This window comes from Hibiscus syriacus, unplaced genomic scaffold (assembly GCF_006381635.1).
Source record: "Hibiscus syriacus cultivar Baekdansim isolate YM2019G1 unplaced genomic scaffold, ASM638163v2 tig00111582_pilon, whole genome shotgun sequence".
NCBI classification, from domain to species: Eukaryota; Viridiplantae; Streptophyta; class Magnoliopsida; order Malvales; family Malvaceae; genus Hibiscus; species Hibiscus syriacus.
In genome coordinates this window covers 3,803,823-3,829,624 of record NW_024063126.1, presented here as the reverse complement: position 1 = coordinate 3,829,624, position 25,802 = coordinate 3,803,823, and positions in this window count along the sequence as shown.

Genomic DNA, 25,802 nt, shown 5'->3' with positions numbered 1-25,802 from the left:
CCTCCTTACACTTGTAACAATGAATTGTCTTCTTATCCTTAGATTTGGATCTAGAATTCCGCTTGCCAGACCCTGGCTTCCGTCTACGGTCTCGATTACCCTTGACATATAAGCTATCGGCTTGAGAGTTTTCCCCTGCATTCTACTTCCGCTGGTTGTGAGCCAACAAGGCTGCAGTAATCTCCTCAACGTTGATAGTCTCTTTCCCATATGTAAGAGTAGTCACCATGTGTTCGTAAGAGGGAGGCAACGAACACAACAAAATCATCGCTCTGTCTTCATCCTCAATTTTTACATCAAGTCGATCCAAATCAGAAACGATTTGATTGAAGACATTCACGTGTTGCACCAAATCATGATCGTCCTGGATCTTCAGCCCATACAGCCGCTACTTTAGATACAATTTTGTCGTTAAGGATTTGGACATAAACTGACTTTCCAACTTCCTCCAAATTTCGTCTAGAGACGATAGATGCATGACGTGATACATAACCTCGTCCGCCAAGCATAATCGTATGGTTCCTGCCGCTCGTTGTTGTAATTCTTCCCAATCTTCCTCCTCCATCGACGCCGGCTTTGTAGGTCGTAAAGCCTTCAGGATCCCCTGCTGCGCCAACAGATCCTTCACCTTCGTTTTCCATAATCCGAAGTTACCCAGACCATCGAATTTCGCGACTTCGAATTTTGCTCCTGACATCTGATACCAATTGTTGATAAATCGGGCAAAGTAAACGAAAGAACACAAGAATTTTAATGAGGTTCGGCAATGTGCTTACGTCCTCGGTGCCTAGGCAGTGCTAGAAAATTTTATTCAATTCTCATAGGTTCAGGTTACATCTCTATTTATAATAGAAAACCCTGGTACATAATTACAAAATTAACCCTGTAAGTTTTTATGAGCCATACCTTACATTCATGAATTTCCATGAGTATTAATAAATTTGCATGACTTTAAGTTGCATAAATAAATAAGCATGCTACTTCATTTAAGCATGAGTTCATCAAAGCATGTAAGTTTTTATGAAGCTATGTCATTTAAGTATCATCTTTCATTCAATAAAGAAAGTTCACTAATTAAACTAGTTCATTCATTTAAACTGGTTCATTAATTAAACTAGTTCTTTAAATGTTTTCATAATATGTTCTTATTTTATTTTATTCAAGCATAAACATTTCTTACTTTTGTGTCTAGGTGCAAGAGGGAAGTTGAACAGTCTCAACAGATGCAAGAATATCAGTCAGAATGTATTCTAATTATGGATGTGATACAGACATTTTTGGATCCAGAAACCAATTGAAAATTATTCCTATATCTCTTATCTTTCCAACGCCTTTTGAATCACCTCAATCCGATATCGGAAGCTTGAGATATGATCGAATTACCAAAGAAAGTGCAGGCTGGAATTTTCATTACGGGAATTTCATGCATGGATTATTTGGATGAGTTTGAGCCAAAGAAGAGTCCTTTCATCTTCTATCAAGAGACAAGCAATTGAAGGCTATCTTAATGCTTCTATTCAAAGCTATTCTAGGATTAATTCTTTTCAACTTTTCAGGGCCGTTCATATTCTTGGAGAGACAATGCATTCAATCCTTCATAATTCACCTATTTAGGTCTTACTTATCATTCTTTGAAGGCTATTCACATGCTACCAAGGAAAAAGTAATGAAGGCTGATTTTATTTCATTTAATCATCAAATTAAGCGATAAAATCAGTAAGGAATTTTAAGAGACAAGCTGATTTGGACATGTAGGATGTCTATATCCATTCTATGAATTCATTTAACCTCTTTTTTTCAATTTGCAAGCAAAGCAATGCAGCCCAAGAGTCACCCCCTTCTTGGGCGAAAATAAGGCCAAATTCAGCTTCAAAATATCTAGGTTCATCCCCAAAACGATCTAGATTATTCATCCAACTTTAAAGATAAGAAGACAAAGCATTCAAGTGCATTTTATTGCTAAACGATCTAGACAAAGCAATGAAGCCCAATTTCTTTTCACTATCCTTGCTACCTAGGCACACTTGTTTCAGCCAAAAGGCCACAAAATCACTTGAAACCTTGAGGGAGTTCCACAAGAACTTTAAATGAAAGCAAGAGCGGTAAAAGGCAAGAGTCAACATCAAGGGTAAAAGCCATCCTAAGTGAAACACGAGAGGAGAGTCTTTTCCTTGGAGTGTATTGGTGAGATTTTGTGTTGGTGAGGTCTATTTTTCATTTTTTTTATTACTAATCAGGTCTCGCACTTCTAGAGACAATTCTCATATTTCAGGAGGTGACGCCCAAAATGGTGATGGTGCACCAAACATGCAAATGCAAGCCATGACACAAGAGATAAGTAGTTTGTTTCAAAAGTATATCGACTCAATCTCAAAGAAATTAGAGCGAATGATAGAACAACCTTGTTTTTCACAAATGCATCCATCGAAGATCAAACCACAACTAAAAAAGAGAGATGATACTCGATCCTTTTCTAGTTCTACACCTAATTGTAGCAGAAGATCTTACAAGGAGGAGCCCAATTTTCTAAGAAGAAGCAATGTCAAAAGTTCAACACGAAGTGAACCAAGGAATTTTGCATCTTTCAATTCAAAAAGTCTAGCTTGTCTTCATGTGTGTTCTGATAATTTTGTCAAAGAAACAGAATTGCAAGAACAACTACAAAAAAAAAAGTGTTTGAAAAAAAGAAGAAGAAACAAGAGTTGAAAAAGATATTGAGAGCGAAGAAAAAGAAATTATAGTTAAAAAGATTGAAAGTGTAGATGAAAAACTTCGAAGTAAAAAGAACAAATGTCAAAAATAAGAGGAGAAGGAAATTTCATCTTACACTAACCTTTCTTTTCCTCATAGTCTTGGTTTATCATTGCAGAATCATGAGAACACTTCAAAGGACATTCCGAACTCATCATCAGTCATGGATATAATAAAATATCAACCATGCCTAGATTATATTTCAAGAGAAGATACAATGAAGTTTTTCATCATCAAGGACATCAAGCAGCAACCACCAATCAAGATCATCAAGCATCCTCCATTGTTTGATATTCTCATTTCATTTGTTATCAATTTTGTTACTTCTAATAATGATTCATTTTTTAGTGGGATGATTCAAATACAAAGAGTTGTCACCAAGGTTGATTCGAGAAAAGACGTCATAGAAGAAATAATTGGCAACCCACTACGAGGAGTTCAAAAGAACTTCTCCATCTATGGGAAAGACTTCTTTTTGCTTGGTGATGAAGAACATTTTCCCAAAGATGTTTGTAATTCGGGGATGAGCCTTTCTAAAGGGCGAGGAACACAATTGGATTATTCTACCAACGAAAAAGATTTTGTCTTACTTGCCATTGAGATTTGTTCTTTTATTGATATTTTTAATTCGAGGATGAATTGCTTTAAAGTTGGAGGGAATGATGTGATTCCGGCTATGCGCCTTACATCATTTTCTGCAATCTCCTTGAGACCTCTTGATCGAGGCAAGTTGTTTGCATTCGAAAAGCTTCTAGAAGTTTATTCGAGCTTAATATGGGAATTTCAAACCAAGTTTAGATTTTCGAAAGCCTTTTTCAATCCAAAAGAAGAACCTCCGCCATCATACTCAATGATGGATTTTGAAGAAGGAACAACCAAGTTTAAAGGAGGATTTTATCTTTTACTTGTTCATGAATTTCCATGAGTGTTAATAAATTTGCATGACATTAAATTGCATAAATAAATAATCATGCTACTTCATTTAAGCATGAGTTCATTAAAGCATGTAGGTTTTTATGAAGCTACTTCATTTAAGTATCCTCTTTCATTCAATAAAGATAGTTCACTAATTAAACTAGTTCATTCAATTAAACTGGTTCATTAATTAAACTAGTTCTTTAAATGTTTTCATAATATGTTCTTATTTTATTTTATTCAAGCATAAACATTTCTTACTTTTGTGTCTAGGTGCAAGAGGGAAGTTGAACAGTCTCAACAGATGCAAGAATATCAGTCATAATGTATTCTAATTATGGATGTTATGCAGACATTTTTGGATCCAGAAACCAATTGAAAATTATTCTTTTATCTCATATCTTTCCAACGCCTTTTGAATCACCTCAATCCGATATCGGAAGCTTGAGATATGATCGAATTACCAAAGAAAGTGCAGGTTGGAATTTTCATTACGGGAATTTCATGCATGGATTATTTGGATGAGTTTGAGCCAAAGAAGAGTCCTTTCATCTTCTATCAAGAGACAAGCAATTGAAGGCTATCTTAATGCTTCTATTCAAAGCTATTCAAGGATTAATTCTTTTCAAGGCTGTTCATATTCTTGGAGAGACAATTCATTCAATCCTTCATAATTCACCTATTTAAGTCTTACTTATCATTCTTTGAAGGCTATTCACATGCTACCAAGGAACAAGCAATGAAGGCTGATTTTATTTCATTTAATCATCAAATTAAGTGATAAAATCATAAAGGAATTTGAAGAGACAAGCTGATTTGGACATGTAGGATGTCTACATCCATTCTATGACTTCATTTAACCTCTTTTATTCCATTTGCAAGCAAAGCAATGCAGCCCAAGAGTCACCCCCCCTTCTTGGACGAAAATAAGGCCATATTCAGCTTCAAAATATCTAGATTCATCCCCAAAATGATCTAGAATATTCATCCAACTTTGAAGATAAGAAGACAAAGCATTCAAGTGCATTTTATCACTAAATTGATGAGAATGTTATCATCTTTTGAGTCTTTCATATGCTTATTAGAAATACTATAAATAGGCACCTTTGAGATCATTTGTAGACACACAATTTGATTTATGAAAATACTTTGAAAGATTGCTTTCATTTTAGTTCTTGGATTAGAACTCTATCGGTTTCTTGTCAGTCTTGAAGCCTTCATCCATTTCATCTTGTTATAGCGTTGGTTCCTAGCTCTACTATCGCTAGTGGGTCACGTTCCACCCTTTATCACTTCGATTCCATCTTTATTATATTGTTGGTTCCTAACTCATATATAGTTAGAGGGTCACAATCCATCCTTTGAATTACTATCATTCTCTATGCCAACCACAAACATCCTTCACCATTTTCGTTACATCCATTCAACCACTATCACCACCACACTTCTTTCATTTTCAATCCACTTCAACTTCATTCTATCATTTCAGTTACTTTCATACACATATTTATATATACATATTTCCCTTTTTATAACTTTGTTTGTACATTTTGAGTCTTCAATCAAAGCACTGCGAAGCTCTTACTAGAATCACGATCGGGCAACATCGTATGTGACTTGGAACACATAACCGGGATCATATCATTTGGTATCACAGCTAGTCGATTCCGTAAGCGTATCATTTTCTCTCTTCCGAGTTAGTAAAAAAATAAAAAAAAATAAAAACAAAAGAAATAAAGAAAAAAAGTTTAAAGAGGGAGGGAGTAATTCTTTTCATATTTAAAGAAAAACAAATATTTACTTCATCTTTATATTCAATTATTCAATTTTTTACCTTTACTTACCTTCTCTTTTCCTTGTAGCCAATTTCTTTTCACTATCCTTGCTACCTATCCACACTTGTTTCAGCCAAAAGGCCATAGAACCACTTGAAACATTGAGGGAGTTCCACAAGAACTTTAAAGGAATGCAAGAGCAGTAAAAGGCAAGAGTGAACATCAAGGGTAAAAGCCATCCCGAGTGAAACATGAGAGGAGAGACTTTTCCTTGGAGTGTATTGGTGAGATTTTGTGTTGGTGAGGTCTATTTTTCATTTTTTTTATTACTAATCATGTCTTGCACTTATAGAGAAAATTCTCATATTTCAGGAGGTGAATCCCCAAAATGGTGGTTATACGCCAAACTGTCAAATGCAAGCCATGACACGAGAGATAAGGAGTTTGTTTCAAAAGCATATCGACCCAATCTCAAAGAAATTAGAGCGAATGATATAACAACCTTGTTTTTCACAAACGCGTCCATCAAAGATCAAACCACAACTAAAAATGAGAGATGATACTCGATCCTTTTCTAGTTCTATAACTAATTATAGCAGAAGATCTTACAAGGAGGAGCCCAATTTTCTAAGAAGAAGCAATGTCAAAAGTTCAACGCAAAGTGTGCCAAGGAATTTTGCATCTTTCAATTCAGAAAGTCTAGCTCGTCTTCAAGTGTGTTTTGATAATTTTGTCAAAGAAACACAATTGCAAGAACAACTACAAAAAAAAGTGTTTACAAAAAAGAAGAAGAAACGAGAGTTGAAAAAGACATTGAGAGTGAAGAAAAAGAAATTGTAGTTAAAAAGATTGAAAGTGTAGTTGAAAAACTTGGAAGTGAAAAGAAAAAATGTCGAAAATAAGAGGAGAATGAAATTTCATCTTACACTAACCTTTCTTTTCCTCATAGTCTTCGTTTATCATTGTATAATCATGAGAACACTTCAAAGGACATTCCGAACTCATCACCAGTCATGAAGATAATCAAACATCAACCGTGCCTAGATTATATTTCAAGAGAAGATACAATGAAGTTTTTCATCATCAAGGACATCAAGCAGCAACCACCAATCAAGATCATCAAGCATCCTCCATTGTTTGATATTCCTATTTCATTTGTTATCAATTTTGCTACTTCTAATATTGATTCATTTTTCAGTGGGATGATTCAAATACAAAGAGTTGTCACCAAGGTTGATTCGAGAAAAGACGTCATAGAAGAAATAATTGGCAACCCACTACGAGGAGTTCAAAAGGACTTCTCAAAGATGTTTTTAATTCGGGGATGAGCCTTTCTATAGGGTGAGGAACACAATTGGATTATTCTACCTACGACAAAGATTTTGTCTTACTTGCCATTGAGATTTGTTCTTTTATTTATATTTCCAATTCGAGGATGAATTGCTTTAAAGAGGGAGGGAATGATGTGATTCCGGCTATACGCCTTACTTCATTTTCTGCAATCTCCTTGAGATCGCTTGATCGAGGTAAGTTGTTTGCATTCGAGAAGCTTCTAGAAGTTTATTTGAGCATAATATGGGAATTTCAAACCAAGTTTATATTTTCGAAAGCCTTTTTCAATCAAAAAGAAGAACCTCCGCCATCATACTCAAGGTTGGATTGTGAAGAAGGAACAACCAAGTTTAAGGGAGGATTTTATCTTTTACTTGTTCATGAATTTCCATGAGTGTTAATAAATTTTCATGACATTAAGTTGCATAAATAAATAAGCATGCTACTTCATTTAAGCATGAGTTCATCAAAGCATGTAGGTTTTTATGAAGCTACTTCTTTTAAGTATCCTCTTTCATTCAATAAAGATAGTTCACTAATTAAACTAGTTCATTCATTTAAATTAGTTCATTAATTAAACTAGTTCTTTAAATGTTTTCATAATATGTTCTTATTTTATTTTATTCAAGCATAATCATTTCTTACTTTTGTGTCTAGGTGCAAGAGGGAAGTTGAACAGTCTCAACAGATGCAAGAATATCAGTCAGAATGTATTCTAATTATGGATGTTATGCAGACATTTTTGGATCCAGAAACCAATTGAAAATTATTCTTTTATCTCATATCTTTCCAACGAATTTTGAATCACCTCAATCCGATATCAGAATCTTGAGATATGATCGAATTACCAAAGAAAGTGCAGGTTGGAATTTTCATTACGGGAATTTCATGCATGGATTATTTGGATGAGTTTGAGCCAAAGAAGAGTCCTTTCATCTTCTATCAATAGACAAGCAATTGAAGGCTATCTTAATGCTTCTATTCAAAGCCATTCAAGGATTAATTCTTTTCATCTTTTCAAGGATGTTCATATTCTTGGAGAGACAATGCATTCAATCCTTCATAATTCTCCTATTTAAGTCTTACTTATCATTCTTTGAAGGCTATTCACATGCTACCAAGGAAGGAACAAGCAATGAAGGCTGATTTTATTTCATTTAATCATCAAATTAAGTGATAAAATTATCAAGGAATTTGAAGAGACAAGCTGATTTGTACATTTAGGATGTCTACATCCATTCTATGACTTCATTTAACCTCTTTTCTTCCATTTGCAAGCAAAGTAATGCAGCCTAAGAGTCACCCCCCCCCCTTCTTGGACGAAAATAAGGCCATATTCAGCTTCAAAATATCTAGATTCATCCCCAAAATGATCTAGAATATTCAACCAACTTTGAAGATAAGAAGACAAAGCATTCAAGTGCATTTTATTGCTAAATATATGAGAATGTTATCATCTTTTGAGTCTTCTTGTATGCTTATTAGAAATACTATAAATAGGCACCTTTGAGATCATTTGTAGACACACAATTTGATTTATGAAAATACTCTGAAAGATTGCTTTCATTTTAGTTCTTGGATTAGAACTCTATCGGTTTCTTGTTGGTCTTGAATCCTTCATCCATTTCATCTTGTTATAGTGTTGGTTCCTATCTCTACTATCTCTAGTGGGTCACGTACCACCCTTTATCACTTCGATTCCATCTTTATTATATTGTTGGTTCCTAACTCATATATAGTTAGAGGGTCACAATCCATCCTTTGAATTACTATCATTCTCCATGCCAACCACAAACATCCTTCACCATTTACGTTACATCCATTCAACCACTATCACCACCACACTTATTTCATTTGCAATCCACTTCAACTTCATTCTATCATTTCCATTACTTTCATACACATATTTATATATATACATATTTCCCTTTTTATAATTTTATTTGTACATTTTGAGTCTTCAATCAAAGCACTGCGAAGTTCTTACTAGAATCACGATCAGGCAACATCGTATGTGACTCGGAACACATAACCGGGATCATATCAAGTTTGAATAAGGACATTCCTAGAGGAGTCTTGAATGTTGTGCGATAGGCCTATAGTGATTCATCTAGCTTTGGCGACCAATCCTTTCGGCTTGGGTTGACTACTTTCTCAGGGATCTGTTTTATTTCCTGATTAGAGACTTTGGCATGTCCATTGGTCTGGGGGTGACATGCCGTGGCTATTTGATGTCGCACTTTGTATCTTTTCAGCACCTTGTCAATTAATTTGTTGTCAAAGTGTGTGCCTTCATCACTGATAATAGCTTGTGGTGTTCCAAAATGCGTGAATATGTTCTTGTGTAAGAATTTCAGCATGGTCTTGGAATCATTCTTAGGTGTTATGATGGCTTCCACCCACTTGGATAAATAGTTTACGGCCAAGAAAATGTATAGATCACCAAAATATGTGGGAAAGGGTCCTATGAAATCTATTCCCAATAAGTCGAAAAGTTCAACCTCCAGAATGTTTTGCCACGGCATCTCATGTCTCTTTGATATGTCATGACAACTAAGTTTGTTTTCTAATATAGACAAGTGATATGCTACTTGGTTTTCAGTACCCTTTCTATCCTTTACCTCTAAATCGAACTCTTACAGTAATAATATCTACCTGATGAGGCTTTGCATCTTTCTTATTGATTAAATATTTAATGGAGGAGTGATTTGTATGCACAATCACTTTAGTTCCTATGAGATATGGCCTAAACTTATCAAATGCATATATTACTGCAAGAAGTTCTTTTTCAGTTGTGGTATATTTTATTTGTACATCATTAAGAGTATGGTTAGCATAGTAGATAGCATGAAAGAGTTTACTTTTTCGTTGTCCTAGAAATGTCTCAACTACATAATCACTAGCATCGCACATGAGCTCGAAAGGTGCATTCCAATCTGGTGGAACAACGATTGGTGATGATGAAAGTTTTTTTCTTCAAATCTATAAAAGCATTTAAACAATTATCATTAAATACAAATGGTTGATTCTGTTAAAGCAAAAGACACAGAGGTTTTGAGATTGGAGAAAAAATCTTTTAAGAACAGCCTTTAGAATCCTGCATGTCCAAGGAAACTGCGTATGCCTTTCACGTTGGTAGGTGGAGGTAGATTTTCAGTTACTTCCACCTTGGCTCTATCGACTTCAATGCCTTGACAAGAAATCTTGTGTCCCAACACTATTCCCTAAGTTACCATAAAATGGTATTTCTCCCAATTCATTACTAGGCTGGCTTCTTCACATTGCTTTAGCACTTTAGATAAGTTGACGAGGCATCAGTTGAAATCGTCGCCTGAGACGGAGAATTCATCCATAAATATTTCCATGCAATCTTCCACCATATCCGAAAAATGGCTATCATACATGTCTGGAAGGTTGCTGGAGCGTTACATAGCCTAAACGACATTCGTCTAAATGCATAGGTACCATATGGACATGTGAAAATAGTCTTTTCTTGATCCTCCGGTGCTATGGCTATATGATTGTATCCCGAATATCCATCAAGGAAGTAGTAAAATGCTTTTCCTGCTAGCCTATCAAGCATTTTGTTAATAAAAGGAAGAGGAAAGTGGTCTTTCTTTGTGGCTTTATTGAGCTTCCTATAGTCCATACATATTCGCCATCCCGTGAATGTTCTAGTAGTTAAAAGCTTATCATTTTCGTTTTTTACCACAATCACATCACCTTTCTTTGGCACGCACTGCACCGGATTGACCCATGAGCTATCGGATATTAGATAAATTAGTCCAGCATCCAACCATTTTATGATTTCCTTCATGACTACTTTCTTCATGATTGGATTGAGTCTTCTTTGTGGTTCTATCGAATTGCTATGACTATCTTCTAAGTTGATCTTGTGCATGCATATGGTAGGGCTGATTCCCTTCAAATCTACCATGGTCCACCCGAGAGTTTTTTTTGTGTTGTGATAAAACATTTAACAAACTGTTCTCCTATTCGGAGGTTAGATTGGCAGAAATTATCACTGGTAAAGTCTCATTACTACCTAAGCAGGCGTATTTCAAATGCGATGGCAATGTTTTAAGTTCCAATGTGGGTGCATGTTGTAATGATGATTTTGGGGATTAACTTCATTAAAATCTAAGGGTTCGAATTTCATATATGGTCTAGCATGAAGGAAACTAAATTGTTCCTTTGATTTACCTTCTTAGTCAACTTTGGTGTCATTAGCAAGGAATATGTTAATTGCTTTACTCGAACAACTGCTGCCAAGGCAATATTTATCAAAATCCTCTTCTGACACTTTTTCGCCTGGGCCATAATTTTCGTGTTCAAACATCACAGACATCAAGTCATGGCACAAAGTGTTGTATTCATTAATTTGTAAAAATTCATCTTGGTCAAGGTTTTTCATCTCCTCTTCCTCCATTGATTTCATGTATCTAATGCATTGGCATTCTTCTGAATCGTCATATCTCATGGAGTTGAAGACATTGATTGTGACGTTTTGTTCTCCTACCCGCATTGTGAACTCTCCCTTCTCGCAATCTATTAAGATTCGTCTAGTGGACAAAAAGGGTTAACCACTATAAATTCGGTTGACAAATTGTAAAGATGATATTAAATATTTACAGTTATGAGTTTCCACCGATCGTGAATTCATAATATTGGTCACCAGCAGAGCATGACGAATGACTACTGAATCAAGAAATTCGTAGAGAGCCAATGGTCGACCTCAATCAATTCGTATACATACTAGTATGGATCTTAATTATAGAAAGGCAAGACAACCAAAGAGATGCAATATCTGTAGGGGTGAAGGACATTAAAAAAGTGTTCTAATCAACCAAGATATATGCCTCAGTGATTTCACTATATGTCCTAATCAACCAACATTTTAATATTTTGATATTTGAACTGTTTGTACTTGAATATTTTGTATTTTTCTATTTTTTATTTCAATTTAAAATAAAAAATTAAATAATTATTTATATATTTTATAAAATTAATATTAATTTATTTTAAAAATATTAAATTTATGATATTTATTTATAGTGAAATACAAATTTTAAATTATTTTAAAAATAAATAAATATTATAAAATATATATTTAATTTATTTAAATTATAAATATTTAATTATTTAAAATTTAAACTAAAGATTTAAAAATATATTTAATTATTTAAATTTATTTAAATTTTAAATTTTAAATAAAAATTTCTAATTTCTAATAATTTATCAAAATAAAAAATATATTTAAAATTATTTAAATTTGTATTAAATTTTAAATAATAGTTTAGATATTAAACGCGTAGTTTACACATAAAATTAAAACTTTAATAACAAACAAAAGTTTACGCATAAAATTAAAACTTTAATAACAAAAACAATATTCAAATTTGATTTATTCATTAAAAAACTAAAAGTACATGAAGTCATTTTTTTCCTCAATTTTTGTCCATATCGGTGTGTCGTAGAATAATAATACCTTGGTGGATGTCGATATCGTTATGCCCTTTGTAATTGTAAAAATTATATATGAATTATTACACACCAAAGTAAATAAATAAATAAATAATATGTGAAACTAACTTTTCATTCATATACCTGATCTTTACAATACAAAACAATCATTGATCTAACTACCATAACATTGCTGTGCACTAACTTCGTGCCTTATTTTTTCGCACACCATTTGCAAACAAATAATATTTGAAACTAACATTTATTTGATAATTTTTTTCTCCTAGATGAAAGATATTTTAAAATAAAGTAAATAAAATTAAAATTAAAATCAAAATATTATCTTCCAATAAGAGGAAAATGAATCAAACTTTAGGTAATCGGTGTAAAAAAAGACAATTGTTGTCAAGCCCACGCTTGCAATATAGTAGGCATCCATTAACGCTCATTCTCTTTTGACCATTTTCTAATAAAGAGGCCTTGCACAACTCACTATACAAGAACATTAATATTGTCGATCCCCAACTATAACTGCCAACTTCCCAAAACAAATTCATAAATTGAAGATATTGTGTGTGAACCAGATTACTAGAACTATCTGGCATTAGTATTCCTCCAATGAGTTGCATAAGATATGCTCGAGCTCCAACCTTAATTTTCTCTCTTGTACTATAATCGGTGATTTTAAATTCATTCTCCAACCAATTTATTTTTATACGAGAACCTTTTATATCTCTCCCATATGGCACATTCCCAAGATATTTTAAGCAAAGTTGTTGAGCATTAGGTTCAGTATGAGCAATCAATGGCTTCCCATTTATCAGGACCCCGATTTGCATGACCACATCTTCTAAAGTAATAGTGCATTCTTCACATGGCAAATGAAAAAGTATGTGTTTCTAGTCTTCATCTTTCAATTAATGCAGTAATCAATCCAGGGATTAATTTGTAGCCACGAATAAATGTGGCATGATAAATTCCTTCCATATCCAATAATAGAACAATAAGCTCATGTGGATGATTATTCCCCATCCCTTGATGTTTAAATGTTTCAACAGTATCCTCCTGCAATGAATACAAACAATCTAAAATAAGTTCGTGTGAGACATAAAACTACATAATTTTCGTTTCCTAATAAATACATAAATTATCAAAAAATTATACTTTTTTATTTGGCATAAGACTAGTGATGTGTTCATTTTGTAATCTCAATAGATAAGATTGATTTGTCATCCTTCTAACAACTTCCAACTCTAAATAACAAATATCAATATTTTTATAAAATATTTTTAATAATTAACAAATATTTATAATAAAAATTAAATTCTTTAATTATAACATATTTAATTCAAAATATAAATATTTATATTATTTAAATTAAAATATTAAAAATCAAACTTAGTAGTTTAGAATTTGGTGCTACAAATAATTTCACCAAATTTACTTCAAATATCTCTTATTATTTTTTGCTCTAAATTATATTAATTTATAAACCAATTATAATTCTAAATAATTCTATAACATACAAATTAAATTATAAAAATTATTTTATTTAAAAATGAGATCAAAACATTTGAATATAAATTTTAAAAAGTTTTTATCATGTATTTTATTATATAAAAGTATTCGAAAAAAGTGAAATAAAATACACACTTAACCCCTAAAGGTTTAATAAAATATAATCCATTTAAAATACAAAAAATCATATTTATCGATATCTTATCTTATATACTTTTTTTAAATTATATAATAATAAAAATTAAAGTAAGTTGAAATTAAAATTTTTAGATAAATTTATTTGTCCCTAAATATTCTTAAAAACTTTAATTTTGAATTTCAAATTATATAAAATAATTATATTTTTTATGTTGCTCAAAATTGGTTTTAAATCTTCCATCTTCTTTCTCCTCTAAATCTTCTCAAAATTATTTGTATTGTATTAGATTAATAACAATAAATTACTTTAAAATTAAATTTAAAAATTAGACTATATCATAAATATATATAACACAACAAACAAACTATAACATAAAATTTGTCTACGTAAATATAATTTACTTAAAAAATTAAAATACTAAATCCACTTACAATTTGCTCCAATAAGTTTCACCAAATTTGTTCTAAATCTTTCTTACTCTTCTTTCTTTTTGCTCCAAAATCTCCTCAAGTTACATGCATAATATTAAAATTATATCGACATTCATCAATATTAAATAAAAATAACTATAGTATATCATTTAAAAAATTAAAAAAATGATATAATATTTCTTAAGTAAAAAAATAAAATACTCATTTACTTACTATAATATTATTTAATAAAAAATGAAATATACATCTATTTGTCGTGGCCGTCTTTCGGGTGGGCCCGGAATTGGGCTTTTACTTGAAAAAATGGGTTATAGTCACCTCCGATCATTTAAAAATAATTTTAGGTTGATCGGACACCATCTTACTTGATCTGCGTTTCACCAAAAATATATAGGATTCGAGAGTCGGTTACAGTCAAGGAAGGATTAGCACTCCTGTACTGTCATTTCGGTACCAATTAATTTGTCAGTTGTCTTAATAGCGAAAATTTAAATTTAAATTTAAAAAAAAACTAATTCAAATTACTTACCTCTGATTGGTTGGAATTTCTCTAAAAACAAGGTCGAGAATGTTAGTCACAAAATAATAAATAAATGTTAAATAAATCAAAGAGAAAAAGAAAAATAAATAAAGAAAAACATAAAAATAAAAATTAAAGAAAAAGAAAAAGAAATAAACCAGAGGAAAAAATAAAAATAAAAATAAAGATAGAAAATAAATAAAAATAAATCGAAGGAAAAAATGAGAAAAAATAATAAAAATGTTAAATAAATCAAAGGTCAAGAAAAAATAAAAATAAAAAATTTTAAAAATAAAAAAATATGAAATATGAAATAAAAATTAAAAAATTAGGGGACCAAATTGAAATAAATTGAATTTAATGGATTAAATTGGTATTAAAAATGAGTTGTAAAAGAAAAATAAAGAGTTAAGGGGTTAAATTGCAAAAAATATAAATAATAAATAGGGACCGAATTGAATAAATTAAAAATTCAGTGGCCAAATTGAGTATAATGACTGAAACGAATTATACTTCAAAAGTACATGGACTGTATAAATAATTTAAGAATTTAGTATTTGCGTATAGGTCTCTGGTATATAAATACCCAAAAACACCCATTTCCCATTCATTTTCACCATTTCCTCACAAAAACCTTCTCCCCTAAACGAGAGAAGCTCTCAACCTCTATTCCTTCCCCGATGGCTGGCAACCGTCCGGCGGCCTCCCTGCCGCTCCTGTTACCTCTTTTGAAAGCCCTCAACCCCCTAATTACAAATCCAAAGCCCGATCATCCTAAATCGCACTGAATCGGCGTAGATCTAAGCCGAAAGGTTTTACCTTTTCATCGTTGCTTCTCCGTTTCACAGTGATTGTTGGTTTGGTTTTCCCCTTTCCGTTGTGTGCTTTTTGTCTCTGTGGTTTGTATGATTTTCTTTTTTGGTGTTGTGAGAATTCTTTGTGGTTTGATGCTCTATTGTGTCTCTGATCGTTCGATGTTGTTGTATTGCTCTTATTTGCCGTTTTTCCTTACGTCTGGTTTCGATGTTGGTTTGTTGTTGTTGGGTTCGATGATGTGGTGGTTATTTATACCCACCATCGGTGCTTATTAGTTCCGCCCTCAACGGGTTATTCCGCTATTCTCAGGTCGTTCAGCCGTTCGTGTGACCAGTCATCCCGGGATGGGTCAGTCCTGGGATATCGGTTGGCCGTTTCGCGTGATTGGCTCGATCTCCTTGACTATTCGGTGCCTTGACAAATTGTTGAAACCCTAATTCGAAATTAGGCTGGTCAGACCCAAACCCGGTTGGGAAGCCCCTTAACCTGGATCGAATTATTGGACCATTGACCAAAAAAAATAAAGAAAAATAATTAAATAAATAAAATTAATTAAATAATAAAAATAAAAATAATATTAATATAATATAATAATAATAATAAATATTTTTTTAAAAATTATATATCATATATGTGTTTTCAAAATAATTATTTTCAAAACCAGATAATATAATATATTTTTAAAATATTTTAAAACTATATATTATATTTTAGAAACTATATATTATATATTTTTTCAAAATATTTTAAAAACTATATATTATATATATTTTTTCAAAATATTTTAAAAACTATATATTATATATATTTTTAAAATACCGATTTTTAAAAACACAAAAAAGATCTTTCAAAAAAAAGACTTCTGACAAAAATAGTATCTACACTATTTACTATATTTTTTTCTTTCTTCTATTTATTCTTCCTTCTCCTCTTTTTCCTCCTTCACCTTATACTTCTACGATTTTCACTAAAATTTTCTCCTATAATTTTAAGTTCACTTTCTCCTATTTAATATAAAAAATTTAAATTTCAACCATATATTTATCCATAAACTTTTTAAATTTACAATGATTAATGCATAGTTCCTGGTCCTACAATTTTTACCGTTCCTACACCCACCCAGCCTGTGCCCTTGCCAAGCCTCTGTCAGGCCATTGCCTGGCCCTTGTTAGGCCCCAACCTGGCCCCTGCAGGGCCCCAGTTGTTCCTTTAATATGGAACAGTTGGCGACACCGAGGCATTCCCGGTGGAAATCGGACTCCACCAGGGGTCGGCTCTTAGCCCTTACATCTTCACCTTGATTATGGACGACATCTATTGTGCGACACCAGACGGTGTACCATGGTGTATGCTTTTCGCTGACGACATTGTCCTAGTTGCTGAAACAAAATCTGAGTTGAATAGTAGACTGGCTACCTGGAAGACTGCTTTGGAAGAAAAAGGTTTAAGGATCAATATTGAAAAGACAGAGTATTTATGTTCAAACTTCAATGGGAACCAAAACGATGAAGATGTAGAAGTATGCATAGAAGGACACGTTCTCCCATCAAAGGATTGTTTCAAGTACCTAGGGTCTATGATACATAAAGATGGGAGTGTAGATGACGACGTTACACACCGTATAAAGGCGGGATGGCTAAAGTGGAGGGACGCTACTGGAGTTTTGTGTGACAAGAAGGTGCCTCTAAAACTTAAGGGAAAATTTTATAGAATGGCAATGAGACCAGCGCTGTTGTATGGATCAGAATGTTGGGCAACCAAGAAGGATCACGTAAGGAGGATAGAGGCCGCAGAAATGAGAATGCTTCGATGGACATGTGGTAGGACTCTGTGGGATATGACGACAAATTCTGCTATTAGGATGTCCTTGGGGGGTGTGTTTCCAAAAAATTGAGGGAGGGAAGACTACGGTGGTTTGGGCATGTCCTTAGGCGACTACCGTCGGATGCGGTCAGGAGGGTAGAGTCGATTACAGTCGACGGTGCCAGAAGGAAAGGACGACCAAGGAGGAAGTGGGAAGACTGCTTGAGATCTGATTTGATGGAGTTAGCCCTTACCGAAAACATGACCTCTCATAGGAAAATATGGAGGCTAAAAACTAGGGTAGTCGAGTAGTGTGGGTCATCTATAGGGTGTATCATCTCTGTCTTCTTTTATGTCTTTGTAGTAATTTCCATGACTTCTACTTTTTATACGTTTCTGTTTGGTATTTATGAAGGATTGGAACTGGGCTTGATATCGTTGACGTTTGTTTATCATTCTTCATGTTTCCTCTTTTAAATTTAGCTGGGTCTTATGTTTCTGTCTATATGCAGAGATTCTTTCGCAGGGATTATTTTACAGGGATTAATTCCCATTACAAACGCACATATGATTTTAATGACTGCATATGAATACTGTTTAGCTATGTATTTATTTATACATGCATTGCATTTTATCTATATTTTTAATTTTCTGACTGTCGGAGGTCTTTCACGGAAGCTACTCCCAACCTGGCGTTGGGGGCAGCCTACTACCCTACCTCCCCCTTACCCCATACATATGGGAATTGGGTTTTGTTGTTGTTGTTGTTGTTTGTTGAGACGGTAAGAATATACTATCATCTTTAATTTTTTTTATTCAAAAGAAATAGTGAATAGTGTAGATGATATGTAAATATACCATCTTTAATTTTTTTAATTCAAATGAAAATTAAACAGTGTAGACGATATGTAAATATACCATCTTTAATTTTTTTAATTCAAATGAAAAGTAAACAGTGTAGACGATATGTGAATATAACGACTTTAATTTTTTAATTACAAAAAAATGTTTCAACAGTGAAGACGGATTGCTTACACACCTACTTTATAAATATACCGTCTTTAATTTTTTTTAATTAAAAATTTGTTTCAACAGTTAAGACGGGTTACTTACACACTGTGTTCACTGTAGATTTTGCTCTACTTTGAAGAATAAAAAAAATAAATATAATATTTTAAGAATTAAAAAACTAACCTGCAATATTAGTGTAATTTAACCGTTAATTGATGGTAATAAGTAGATCCGAATTAAGTTATCTAAGTGATTAAAAGAATAATTGTTATTCGTAGAGTTTTCAGGTTTGAGCAATAAAGATTGGAGGGTATTTGAACGTTCATTATCCAATTGGTGAGAGTCATTAAAATAAATATTATCACTTGTAAGTATCTTAGATTAATAAAAAAATTGTTTAAACTATATTCTCTTTGTCTAACTAAATGTGTCTCTTTTGATTTTTAAAATTATCTAATTCAAAATATCCAATTAGAGAAGTCAATAAAACAACACTTATATTTAATTTTTTACCCTTATATGTTTCACTCTTTTACACCTATAAAAGTAAATCTATCAAGTCTATCAGTAACTTTCTATAGATAATTTTTTTATTTTTCTTAGTCAAATATATATCTTAAAATAATGTGCATAGTCAATATGAGATACACATTATTAGACGGATGGAGTATCTTTTACTATTTTAAATATTTATAAATTCTTTTAAATATAATTTCATATATATATAATTAATAAAAAATAAATGCGGAAAAAATAAATTTAATTTAAAAATATTAATTTTTTTAAATCAATTATAAAAAATTAATTAGATTTATTTTCATAATTTAAGTGTTGTTTTATTTTCAATTGGTCTAGGTTTAAGTCATCATTTATCTATTTTTATTTAATTTTTTTCTATCATTAATTATAATATATATATATATATATTTGTAAGGACCACAAATATTGCACAAAGTGTTCGAATCAGATTGGCCCAGAATTTTACATCTATTCACTTTCTCTTTGCTTTTATTATTTGGCTTACTATAAAAAATGTGTAAACTACATTTTTTTTTATTTATATGTTTAAATTTTTTGTCATGTAAGTGTCTAATATTATTAACATTATCATTTTAAATGTTTCGTTATGACAGCCGTTAAAAAACAGTCAATCAATCAATATTTAACACGGCTTAACTTTTAATTTTCTTTAATATTTAAAAAAAATCATAATTTAAAAAAACCTAAACTTTTCTATTTTACACAAAACATCCCACAGTTCATAAAACCCTAATTTTCAAATCTCTATTTGATCACCGGCAAAGAGGTGATCCACAGTGAACTTTGACGGCTAGTAGGTGGGTTTCAGCGGCGATCATGACAATTGTGAGCGGTTGAATGATGCGGTAACAAAATTTTCAAACCTCTTCCTGATTCTCCTCTCATGCTTGTCGTTAATTCCCCTTCCGGCTTGATCTGCTTTCAAATTGAATGATGCAAACTCGGATTTAAAATCCCTTGTCGCCTACCAAAACCATTTGCAAATTGGGATTTAAAATATCTTACCGTCGATTATGTAAATAGGGATTTAAAATCTCTGGTTGCGGACCAAAACTTAGGGATTTAAAATTTTGAAGTATTTAAGGTTTAGAGATTTAGAGGATTGAGACGATGGCAAATGGGATGATCGGCAGTTAATGTTCGAAGATAGATGTGTAAGTCGTGGGGGCGGCAACGACGAGCGGCGATAAGATAATGGGATTGAATAAATATTTAGGGAATTTTTTGATATTTTAAAAAATATTTTGGGTTTTTTTAATAATTTAATTTAAAAAATTTTATTTTAACTAAAAATCTTCAAAATTACCAGAATACGACATGTATCACTTATCGAAATTTTTTAACTGTCGTTACAGTCTGAGCAATAAAAATGATAATGTTTGTAATGTTAGACATCTAGATTGACCAAAAAATAGTTTAAACATCCAAATGAGAAAAACAATATAATTTAGAAACTTATTTTTATATTAAGCATTATTATTTTAGTATTCTTTGTCTTTCTTTCTTAAGGGATATATTTTTATGGTAAATGTACCTAAATAATATCATTAAAATTATTTATCAATTTAATAATATTGTTTTTATTTATTAAAATGACACATTTTTACTAATAGACATTGTCATTAGAATAAAGACGTGTCCTGTAACACTCTTAACCCGTATACGTCATGATATATTAGTAAAAAATGTTACATCAACTTAAAAATATTTACTTAACTGAAAATGCCTAAAAAATTGTTTCATTTAAAAATATTCTTATTCTAACTTTAAAAATATATTTTTAAAGTATACCTCAACCTATAATATATTTCTTTGTTATAGGAAAATAAATTCTTTTGTTAACCAGTAATTTTATTAAACTATGTCTTTTCGTGAAAACTTTTAAAAACATAATAACATAATATATTATTTTCATGCATAGATACTAATAAAACTAAACCAAGTAAAATAAACTAAAATAGTTATAGTTTACTATTACAGATTATTAAAAATAAATATGATAAATAAAAATTACTGACATAATTATGCATGCCACTATAAGTCAAAAGAAATATCATAGATGTCTTACTGATATTGATGATATGTATGTCTTTCCAAAAAGATGCTCTGATAGTTCTTTACTGATCGTACTTATCCTTATTAGAACCTACGCATGAAAATCATCGCACGCTAAGTATAACTTAGTGCAGTAATAATATTAAAGGTGAGAACAAATAAATAAAATATTAAAATATATAAAATCTTTAAAATAAAACAGACTGAATTTTTCAGAACATTCAAACATATATCTCATGCTGAACTTTATCATAAACCTAAAAAGAATCATCTGATAATTTTCAGAAGATCATAATAAATCAGATCAGACAGAATAATTAGTCCATATTCCTTTGTAGCCAGACACTTTTCAGAACTTTCTTATTTCATTTTTATAGCACAAAGTATATTTTAAGAGAATATAAGGTACGTTAGTCAGACGAGTGTGTGCAATACTGATCTCAGATCATCAGAGTCAGAACCAAATAAGCACACACAATGCTATCACATCGGAAATAACAATATGCACACCAAGTGCATTCAGATCAGAATATATATGCTAGTGTACACTCGGGTACACCACAGTATATCAGAATCAGAACATATAATCACTCCACCTTATGGCATGCCAATTGTACCTATGACTCTCCATATAACATACAGTGAGCTTTTTAGTTCAATTCGTAATCAATTTGATAAAAATCATTCATAAATATATTCAATTCACATTCGTAAAATATGACATGGGCAGTTCATACCCAAAATCATCCATAAAACTTATAAACAATATTACGGATATAATTCCATAGTCAAAACATAATTCATATATTTGAAACAAATAATGTGAGGTTGACTTATCGCAAGTCATCCTCGATCAAAATAATTAAATAAATAAACTGCACTCACCTTTGCCTCACTACAGAACTTGTATATAATAATCCTAGTCACGAGCTTTGTCCTTTCCTTTCGAATCGTTTGGATTGCTAGATTTAACGTAGTCTGACCATACCAAATTATAACACAAAAACTGTTCGAACTACGAATTAGTATCGTACTAATATAAGCTCATTTTACCATTTGAAAATCTATATAAAATAAAATCGATAACTAAATCGATATCAACCAAACTCATAACTCCATTATAACTTCAAACTTATCGAAACACTTATTCAATTCCATAAATAATTATTCCGAACATGATTCTTCAACTTTTACCAATTATAAAATCAAACCACATATTTTAAATTCCTTCTAGAATTCATCTCAACTTTTCTTTTAATTCATAATGGTCTTTCACCATTATGATAATTGTACATTAATTACTAAAATTCCAGCACTTGAATAAAATACCCAAATTAATTCTTCAATATTTAAAACATTATAAATTTCAACCCAAACTTTCCTAAACTTTCGATTTTCAACACTTAACTTTATTAAATTTGTAATTCAACTCAAAATTCAACATACTAATAAATTTTCCAGCATTCAATAATTTACTCAAATAATACTTCTTCATTTAATAACTTGCAAACAAGTCCCAAAGTTTTGGAACCTTTCGAATTCCACCATCTAACCATTAAAATGAATTCTTTTAGAATTCTTCTCAACATTTCCAATTTATTCAAAATGGTCTCTTGCCATTTAAATTCAATTACAAGCATCCAAAAATATACTCAACATTTAAACATTACTCTTAATCTTCTAAAACATTTCAACTTAAATTCTAAAATTTCCATATTCAGACAACTTGCACTACCTTTAAAAAATCAGTATTCTGTATTGATATACACACTGGAATTTAATTTCGTTTCTTTCGTTGAAAACTATACTCAAATAAGAATCTATCCATATAAATAACTCCTTCTAATTCATTATGTACAATATATGGTGAATTTTCAAAGTTGACCGACATAATCTATTTTGTGCAGAATCTGCTGCCCATTTTTTTGATATTTCCTCGGTTAAAAATTCATATCCTTTTGTATACACCTTGAAATTGATCTCCGTTTATTTTTAAAAAAAACTATAATGATATATGAACACAATATATAAAAATCACCTCCAAATAATTTTTATAGAATTTCTGGTGAATTTTCAAACTCACTGTCAGATTCAAATATCTAAATTGTTTTCTTTAATTTGCATCATTAGGTTCTTCGTCAATTCTTACAACACTTCTAATATCAAGAATCAATCTTTCATCATAAAAATCACACTTCCCTTTCATCAATATCTTACCAACTTGAGCATGAAACATGAAGATTTTTATGCTAAATGAAAGAGAATTTCATGTATGTTATTTTATCCTTAATAACCTAACTTAAAATTCTAGTAAAAATGGACCAAAAATCAAACTAAAAATTCTTACCTTGAACACTTGAAACTTTCAGTCCCCCTTGGAGAGTTACTGCTGAAAATGCTCAACGTTTCTTGAAAATTCTGATGTTAATTATCCTTAACACATAGCTAAATATCATTATTATTGAATTTTTTATTCAATTTAATAGGGAATTCCATTTTTGCCATTAATGAAACTACATAACAACAACTTTGGCACTCTGTGACATCATCCCTTACCTCATCATATCCATAAAAAATATATTAATTCTGATTTTTCATGTTTGTCCTTGCAATTTTTGAAAATTGTAATTTAGTCACCTAATTCCAAAATTTTGGCTTAACATGGAAAATCGACCTTAATTCCATTAATCCATATTAAATTTACTTTTCTAAAATATATAAATAATATTTCCAACCATTTTATAGCATCCTTCAAATTATCATAAAATTCCAATTCTATCCGAATATTCGATTTCAATACCGAACTTTACTGCTTTATAGCTTTTAACAAAATTCTCGTACCAAAAATCTGATTATCTTCGTATAATAAGTTCGTTGAATCTCAATTTCCCTTTTTGCCCAAATCTTAGAATTTTTTTCCAAAGTGACATTTTAAGAAATACTTTATCACCTTCTTGATATTCAATCTCTTTTCTCTTTAAATTAGCATAAGATTTTTGTATATTAGCAACTATCTTGAGATTATCTTGGATTACTTTCACTTTGTCTTTCACCTCCTTAATCAGATTTGGACCAATTATATCTCGATATTTTAATTCATACTAATTCAGTGGCATTCGACATTTTCTTCCATATAATGCTTCAAAAGGAACCATTTTGATACTTGATTGATAATTGTTATTATAAGCGAATTCTGCTAAAGGAAAATACTTTTCCCATGATCCTTTGAAATCAATAACACACGCCCTTAACATGTCTTCAAGTATCTGAATAGTTCACTCAGACTAACCATCTGTCTGAGGATGATAAGTTGTGTTGAAACTTAATCGAGTTCCCAATGCCTCATGCAAAGACTTCCAAAATCTCGAAGTGAATCTCAGATCTCTGTCTGAAACTATCGAGATGGGTACTCCATGAAGTCATACTATTTCTCTGATGTATAACTCAACATACTTGTTCATAGAATAATCTTCTCGAACTGAGATAAAGTGTGTTATCTTTGTCAATCTATCCACTATCACCCAGATCGAATCTTTCCTATTGGGTGTCAAAGGTAAACCTGTTTCGAGATCCATGGTAACTCGTTCCCATTTTCATTGAGGAATGGAATTAGGTTGCAATAACCCCGAAGACACTTGGTGTTCTGCTTTTACCTGCTGACAGGTTAGACATTTAGAAACAAACTCAGTGATATCTCTTTTCATACCTACCCAACAATACCGACTCTTTAAATCTTGATACATTTTATTTCCTCCTAGATGCATAGTCAAAGGACTATAATGAGCTTCAGAAAGAATATCTTTCTTCAGTTCTTCGTCATCTGGTATGCAAATTCGATTGCGATAATACAAACATCCATCATACTTAATTTCAAAATCTGTCATTTCTCCTTTCTTTTCTTGCTCCATTCTATCTAGACATTTCTTATCTTTATTCTGAAGATCCTTGATTCGATCTACTAGGGCATGTCTCAATCACAATTCTGCAACCAATGCATCATTTTTGTCTATTGATAGTCGTGCATCTAACGCTCTCCATAGCAGCAAAGATTTTTCGGCTAAGTGTGTCAGCTACCACATTAACCTTCCCAGGATGATAATCAATAATCACATCATAGTCTTTGAGAAGTTCAATCCATCTCCTTTGCCTTAGATTTAACTCTTTCTGAGTGAGCAAATATTTTAAACTCTTATGATCTGTATAAATGTAGCATCACTCACCATATAAATAGTGGCACCATATCTTCAAAGCAAACACTACAGCTGCTAGCTCCAAATCATGTGTTGGATAATTCCGTTCGTGTGCCTTTAATTTCCTTGAAGAATAGGCAACCACTTTACCTTCTTGCATTAGAACATATCCCAAACCATTATGGGGCACATCATTATAGATTACATAATCCTTTCCTGACTCTGGCAGCACTAACACCAGGGCCTCTGTTAAAATCTTTTTAAGCATATCAAAACTTTCTTGACACTTTTCAGTCCAGACAAATGGTACATCCTTTTGAAGTACTTTGGTAAGTGGAGATGCAATTATTGAAAAATTCTTCACAAATCTCCGATAATATCCAGCTAACACCAAGAAACGTCAGACTTCTGAAACATTTTGATGAGGTTTCCAATCCACTATCACTTGCACTTTCTTAGGTTCTATTCTAATTCCTTCTATTGAAATCACAGGGCCTAGAAAAGTGACCTCTGATAGCTAAAACTCATATTTTGACAATTTAG